The 6,606-nt window shown below is 39.8% G+C and overlaps 1 pseudogene; it reads left to right on the top strand.

The window, feature by feature from the left end:
• The first annotated feature begins 4,214 nt into the window (after positions 1–4,214).
• LOC147420273 (uncharacterized) lies at positions 4,215–4,712 on the top strand (annotated as a pseudogene).
• Positions 4,713–6,606: the final 1,894 nt, after the last annotated feature.

Genomic DNA, 6,606 nt, shown 5'->3' with positions numbered 1-6,606 from the left:
TGTGTTTTCGAGGACGAAAACGCTTCTCCAAGGGGGGAGTAATGTCAGGCCAAGGGCAGGGCCAAGGGCCAGGACGGACATGCGGTCAAGAGGCGCTATATTTAGGGGCTAGGAGTCTATATATGGCACGGTTGGGTGGAGAGTTGCATGGTCCAGTCCCCCGCAGTCTTACAATTTCAACATACCACTCCATGATGATGCTCACAAAGGAGAGGAGGAGAAGATAGGCTTGCCATCACACCCAGGCTAGATGGAGAAGAGAAGAGGACAGGGAAGGAAGCTTACTAGGTGCCAAATTTGATTAATATAGCAACTTAACCCATATTCCTGCATATGCATCATTCATACTAAATTTACAATGCAACCCAAATTGACATGTATCAAGGGTTCAGTACACAAGTTTAGCCACTCTTCTTTTGTCTAGCTCTAAATTCCCAACCAAATAACTACAATGTGGCTGTGCAACTTTACATGATCAAATGGCCCTTTTTTCTAGTCGTGGTTCCCCAAAAGGATCTTATTCCCATCGCATTTAAATGGCGTCGTCCCCCACCCAAATTTACCCTTTTGCCCAAATTTACAATCTACCAGCGTTTGCAAACTAATGGCCATCTTTCAAAGGTGTGACAGGCATCCACTTGCCACCGTGGATCCCTTCCCTCCCTGCCCACACAATGAGTTTCCACTTCTTTTGTATATAGAAAGTAGGGACTTGGGTATGCTTTTCCTAGGCTGTGTGTCCTTACACTATTCCCCAGACCTTAAGAAGTTTTTTTTCCAAGTACCAAACTGCAAAGGGCGTGAATTCCCTCCATCTCCATCTCTCTCTCTCTCTCTCTCTCTCTCTCTCTCTCTCTCTCTCTCTCTCTCTCTCTCTCTCTCTCTCTCTCTCTCTCTCTCTCTCTCTCTCTCTCTCTCTCTCTCTCTCCCCCCCTCTCTCTCTCTCTCCCTCTCTCTCAAATTTTCTTGACCTCTCTCTACCATATCCAATCGGCCTGTATTTGTCTTAGCCAGGATATTGTTTTCCTGGCCTGTACTTTCTTCGCACATTAGCTTCCTCATTCCTTCCTTATGTGTGTTCATGACAATGCTTATTGACCCCTCAGATGGTGCGCACTGCACTACGTACCATAGTGCCTTTCTCTATTGACGCACGCTGATTGTAGCTGTTTGGTTAGGTGTGGAATCTAGCTACTTCCAAGGCGTACATACACGTGCGCATTGTTCGATTCTCCTCCAACACGTCCCGTTGCAGCAGCTCTCGTCAGTAGTTCATTGAGTTTTCAAGCTCGACTAAGGTTGGTCTCCGGCCATGATATATAACTTGTCTCATAATATTTTAATTTGTTTGTGCCATTTGAGGCATTTGGAGAGAGAGAGAGAGAGAGAGAGAGAGAGAGAGAGAGAGAGAGAGAGAGAGAGAGAGAGAGAGAGAGAGAGAGAGAGAGAGAGAGAGAGAGAGAGAGATGAAATGAGATGTTACATTGAACGTCTTCTAGTAATGTTATATAACAATATTGGTGGGATTTAATACAATGTTTGAGTATAAAATAAAATGTTATATTAAACGTCTTCTTAACCAAAATGACATGTGAGACCAAATGGATACAATCTTGGTGGATTTAATACAATGTGTGTGTGTGTGTGTGTGTGTGTGTGTGTGTGTGTGTGTGTGTGTGTGTGAGAGAGAGAGAGAGAGAGAGAGGGAGAAAACGAAATGTTATATTAAACGTTTTCTAATAGCCAAAATGACAGATGAGACCAAATTGATACAATCTTGGTTGATTTCATACAATGTATGAGTATAAAGTAAAATGAAAGTTGAAATGAACATGATTGTCCAACAAGGATTTCAAATTTACGTGATCACATGAAATTTCTTATGATCACAATGTTATTATCACATTCACATAATCACAAATAACATGATCACAAAAAAGTTGATAAGTGGTGACGTGGCAATCCACCAAAACCCTGTTAGAGTACGTGTTTTTCTCGATGGGCCCATCGAGAAACTGTAAGAACGCTAAACCAATCCCACCAAGAAATGAAAAAACCCCAGTGTGCATACTGAATTGGGCAATTTTTACAAGTTTAAGGGAAGTCACATGAAGATTTAATGTGATGACGTATTTTGAAATGTGATCACTCAACATTATTAACGTGATCACGTATTTGTGATCACGTTAATGGAATCCCTAGTGTCCAATAATGTCTGACTTTGGCCTCTGTCAGAGGATGTACTGCATATGTCACTGAAGAGCATCGTTAATGCCTACCTCTGTAAATAGTTGTATTGAACGTCTCTCATGTTGTGCTAAAATAATCCTAATTCTCTAACAGAGCTCCATGCATCCATGCCTTGATGGCTCTTGTTCAAGTAAGCTTCCCGCTCTCCCAAGCTCAATGGCTTTGTTAGTCAATATACCTTTCGTATATGTGGATTTGAAATTATAGAGAGAGAGAGAGAGAGAGAGAGAGTACACTCAATCTTTCACACAAACAACATGCTAAAGAGACAAAGACAACCTTGTTTCATTATTCTATAGGATTCTTTATCGGCAAAGCTGTACAATACACATATTCTTCAAGAAAAATTACTTGGTGGTTTTTTTAAGCGATAGGCACATGGCTTAGCCCACTGAGTCAAAAAATTAACATTCTAGAAACCAAGAAGAATTCTTTGATTTATGAAAACTTTGAGTCAAACCTAATTGGGTCTCCCTGCTATGGGAAAAGCCTTTTCTCCCTATGGTCCCTACGGTGGGCAAATCCTTTCCCCCTCATGCGGTTTGCATTGAGACCCTTTGCATTATCTATTAAGATGTGCATCCCCTACCTTGCCTTTGTTTCTAGAAATGGGCCAAGGCTTCCCATCTACATCCGCCCTTGGTAGACGCCAGTTATTGGCCTTGCATGCCGCCATTTTGTCCACAGACTGTTTCCATGCTTGATGGATTGCCTCAGTGCTAGATTACGTCAGTAGATTTCCCTTTCTCTTGAGCCACCCATGCCACCCTCATTCCACACAGCCAATATTTATCACACTTCTTTACCACACCAGATCTAGGTGCTCTTTTTGTCAATGCCACTGCCACCACTTGCGTGTTGTATAAAGCCGATGCATGGTTAAAAAACCTCATATTGAGGGGAATGCCCTTTCTCCTCCATCTCACATCCTTGTCTTTTCAAAATATTGAGAGAGAGAGAGAGAGAGAGAGAGAGATCATGCTTTATATTCAAAAACTCTGTGAGAGTTGGCTCCACGGCTAGTTCTTTTCCATGCTTTATGAGCAACACTAATAGACATGCTCATAGAGAATGAAGAGGACAGACAAACACATTCTTTAGTTGTTATCTATATCTAATGATGGAGATGTAGAGATTTTTCATCACAAATGAAACCCAAAAGATACTTGAGTGATATTTAAAAATATATAAATGACGGTAGATATCAAATCTTTTTTCATTTAGGATAGTGTTGACCTTAGAAAAATAGTTTGGCCTTGCAGGTACATTTTCCAATTTGCGAGATTGTTCGATGGAGTCGAGCGAGGAAGTTATCCTTGAGCTAACTAACTATTCAATGGAATCCCAAGACATAGAGAAGCCATGGGAGGATTGTTCTTATTATTTGTTTGCTAAATCTAAGCCAAAAACCACCTTTTTCACATATATGGATTGATGATCGTTTGGGGTGGGATGGGAATCTAGAGCTCCTTCTTTTGAAAGAGAGTCTACATCTGGTTGATTTCTATATATTCTATTGGCGTAGGGAGTCTAGACTCGTAGCTATAGATGCTATATTGCAAAGAATGGAGCAACTTTCATCTATTATTCCTCCTAGGAAACATTTTATGAGTGACTCCTATTATTCTCTTTTGTGGAGATGAGCAATCAATATCACAAATTCTATGTAATTTGGAAGATTTGATGTAATGCCTCAATGTTTTACTTTGTGTCAACTTATAAAGACTATTATTTTTTAATTTGACAAGCTTGTCAATTTTAAATAAAGATTGGAAATATAAGAAATTTGAATATACTCTCTATTCCACTTTTGTGCCCAATAGATGCAGCCTAGAGACACAAGGCTACATAGGTGCCAATGTAATTATAAGTGCAAGCATAGCTCTCTTGGGTATGAGCTCGTTAGTAGGAGGACATATTACGAGCACCTTCATCATGATCGCAATGGGGATCTTCATCCAAGCATGATTAGTGGAAATTTCAAGCACCCCAATGCAAACTCTCAACCTACTATTGTGGTTGAGACTGCTCAAACATCATCACATCAACAAGCACCTAGAAAAAAATGGTGTTCATGCAAAGCATATTGCTATGGTGGAAGTTTGGTAGCTCCATCAACAAATAAAAGATACCAGGATGCTGATGCTAGATATCTAGAAATAAACTCAGTATTTGGTATGCAGAGTACACATGCTTCAATAATTTTGCAATGTGAAGAAACCATTGTACCTACAAGCACAAACGAGCTTCAATAGGATTTGAACTGTGAAATCCTTGAATATAGTACTTCTAAAGCATTCACATATGAAAATCGTGATCAAGGCTTTGAAGAAAATGCATTTGCTATCTTCCATATCTATGAGGCTCCTGCAGGTGTTGAAGGAGGTCAAAACCTTGAAGAGCATGACAATGCAAGGAGTCTTGGCAATCAAGATCCACTAAGCTACGAGCAAGAACAGTAACAAGAGGAAGATGTGGCCAATATAGATGATAAGATTCTCCAAAAAAAAGCTCAAATGCAAGCCCTATGGGATGGACATTAGGTCTCTATTGATTTTCAAGATCAAGTGCTAAAGATTTTTTTTGGAAAAAGGCATAGAGAATGGGTAGAGAGTTTGAGATCTCTCTTGGTAAAGCTTCCAGACAGTTGGGAAGGCAATCTTGGTGGACTCAATGCTCCATCATGTTGGCCAGAGCTGAACACAATGTACAAAAGTCTCCAAATGGTAGACAATGAGAGATATCTCATTTGTATGGGTCTAAATGGTAATACTCACAATCCTATTTTGTATGTCCCAATAAATGAGGATAAGTATGTGAGAATTGTTGTGTTGTGCTTATGCCATCAACCTGAAGGACGCAAGGGTAGAAAAATGAAAAGAGATTGTCTCCGATGCTGTGAAAGATGCACAAAGTGTGCTTTTCCACGGAAACAGATGATTTTATTTGACTATCTTCCTTTTAAAAGCAATTAGAGCTTATATCTTCTTATCGCACCGTGTGCCATGACATCTTGTATGTGGAATCACAAGGACAGATGGTTGGAATCGGTCAAGCACAGATTTATCTCTAGGTATTGATGAATTCTGGAATGGTGCCAAGTGTAGGGATCTTCAAGATTTTTGGAGCCCTAGCTTCAAATTTTGAGCTCCTCATCATTTGTGAAACATGTAGACACTCTTACAAGGCATGGCCACCAGTGTATGCTTTTAAGGAGTTCTCCTTGAATTGGAACGAGGATCAACAAATGTATGCTTTTACATGCAAGTCGTGTTGTAGATTTATCAAGAGCCTGAAGAAGACCGTCAAGGTATCTCCCTTATATCAAAGCCCTAGATTCTTGCTCATTTTTGTATATTTTGTTTATACTTTTGTATCTTGACTCGACCCCTTTATATTATGATTGTTAGGGATATCCTCGAAACTTTGCACTATTGCTCCATTGGGATGGTTTTCAATTAAAAAAATGACACAAAAGAATTGTGGCATTGTGGAAATTAGAGTTCAAAACTCTGGAAAGAACTCTATTTTACAAACTATACCAATTTTATTTATCCTTTTCAGCTGCAAGAAGATTATTGGAGCCTCTAGGGATCTCTTTCATGTATTTTTGTAGCCACTAGTGAGGGAGCTAGAGAAATTATACGTAGATGGATTTCAAGTTAATTTCAATTATCCTTCTCATGCAATGGATGCGACATTGGCCTCCTCAACAGTCATCAGCTGTGTGAAATGGTAATGATGGTTGCCAGTGACTACCCTGCTCAATGCAAGATTGGGCTATTTAAGGATGGTGGACAACACTTTCGTCGTCGAGACAAGGCATCTTACACTTTAGATTCACCAAGATCAAGCTTTCAAGGGAGATATCTCTATGATAGAAATTTCTTCCAATATCATTATCCACCTCCCAAGAGAAGTATAGATTAAATGCAAGCTGCATTGTCTCGATCCATTAGAGTAGCTACTCAAACTCAACATGAAGAGATACTAAAGAGTGTGGGTTTGAGTGGAAAATCAAGCTTATGGAGATTATACGAGTATTATGGCTTTGACTTGTCATTGGATCTTTTCTATGACACAATGCACATTCTCTCATTGAATGTTTTTCAAAAGTATATATCACTGCTTATGAAGAACTCAACCCACGATTGATGTTTCACACATTTGTTTTCACTATACCAGAGACCATGGGTGGTCTAAGTAGGCTATAAAGGTGGCACAACCCCTTCTTGCATCTTGGAGAGTTAGCAGTGAAGAGTCATTCACTCCTGACTCTTGACCACTCGAGGATGTAGAAGGTATTACTTCTTTGTGGTCTCTACAAACCAATTTCTCTAAGTCATATGCTCTTTG

The sequence above is a fragment of the Adiantum capillus-veneris genome, chromosome 28 (genome assembly GCF_014529385.1).
Source record: "Adiantum capillus-veneris isolate H3 chromosome 28, ASM1452938v2, whole genome shotgun sequence".
NCBI classification, from domain to species: Eukaryota; Viridiplantae; Streptophyta; class Polypodiopsida; order Polypodiales; family Pteridaceae; genus Adiantum; species Adiantum capillus-veneris.
Note: the sequence above shows the minus strand (reverse complement) of the source record. Positions and strands in the feature narration are given on the sequence as shown.